Source organism: Triticum dicoccoides, chromosome 4A (assembly GCF_002162155.2).
Source record: "Triticum dicoccoides isolate Atlit2015 ecotype Zavitan chromosome 4A, WEW_v2.0, whole genome shotgun sequence".
NCBI classification, from domain to species: Eukaryota; Viridiplantae; Streptophyta; class Magnoliopsida; order Poales; family Poaceae; genus Triticum; species Triticum dicoccoides.
Window position 1 is genome coordinate 27,822,800 of NC_041386.1, and position 1,557 is coordinate 27,824,356.

Consider the following 1,557-nt stretch of genomic DNA (forward strand, 5'->3'; position numbering starts at 1 on the left):
AGTATATATAGGGGGAGGGGAGGGGCTGCGCCCCCACCTAGGGTTCCCTCCCTAGGGGTGGCGGCAGCCCCTAGATCCCATCTAGGGGGCGGCCAACGGGAGGGGAGAGAGAGAGGCGCACCAGGATGGGCCCTAAGGCCCATCTGCCCTTAGGGTTTGCCCCCTTTTCACCCCTTAGGCGCCTTGGGCCCTTGTGGGGGGGGGGCGCACCAGCCAACATGGGGCTGGTCCCCTCCCCACTTGGCCCATGCAGCCCTCCGTGGCTTGTGGCCCCACTTGGTGGACCCCTGGGACCCTCCCGGTGGTCCCGGTACGTTACCGATAAAACCCGAAACTTTTCTGGTGACCAAAACAGGACTTCCTATATTTAAATCTTTAGCTCTGGACCATTCCGGAACTCCTCGTGACGTCCGGGATCTCATCCGGGACTCCGAACAACATTCGGTAACCACATACAAACTTCCTTTATAACCCTAGCATCATCGAACCTTAAGTGTGTAGACCCTACGGGTTCGGGAACCATGCAGACATGACCGAGACGTCCTCCGGTGAATAACCAACAGCGGGATCTAGATACCCATGTTAGTTCCCACATGTTCCACGATGATCTCATCGGATGAACCATGATGTCGAGGATTCGATCAATCCCGTATACAATTCCCTTTGTCTATCAGTACGATACTTGCCCGAGATTCGATCGTCGGTATCCCGATACCTTGTTCAATCTCGTTACCGGCAAGTCTCTTTACTCGTTCCGTAACACATCATCCCGTGATCAACTCCTTGGTCACATTGTGCACATTATGATGATGTCCTACCGAGTGGGCCCAGAGATACCTCTCCGTCACACGGAGTGACAAATCCCAGTCTCGATTCGTGCCAACCCAACAGACACTTTCGGAGATACCTGTAGTGCACCTTTATAGCCACCCAGTTACGTTGTGACGTTTGGCACACCCAAAGCATTCCTACGGTATCCGGGAGTTGCACAATCTCATGGTCTAAGGAAATGATACTTGACATTAGAAAAGCTTTAGCAAACGAACTACACGATCTTGTGCTAGGCTTAGGATTGGGTCTTGTCCATCACATCATTCTCCTAATGATGTGATCCCGTTTTCAACGACATCCAATGTCCATGGTCAGGAAACCGTAACCATCTATTGATCAACGAGCTAGTCAACTAGAGGCTTACTAGGGACATGGTGTTGTCTATGTATCCACACATGTATCTGAGTTTTCTATCAATACAATTCTAGCATGGATAATAAACGATTATCATGAACAAGGAAATATAATAATAACCAATTTATTATTGCCTCTAGGGCATATTTCCAACACAAAGGAGATCTGCAAGCGGCGTGCCCAGCTCACGCTGGCACAGTGTCGTGACCCGGCATACACAGAGGACTCCCCGAACTAGGATGTGTGGTTCACCAGCAAGCACGACGCCATCCAGATCGATGTCGGCTTCGCACCGCCGCCCCTGGTGGTGGGGCGGGAGGATGAGGAGGCTGAGCTGGCGTACCTCGCCGCACTGGAGGAGACATACCAACA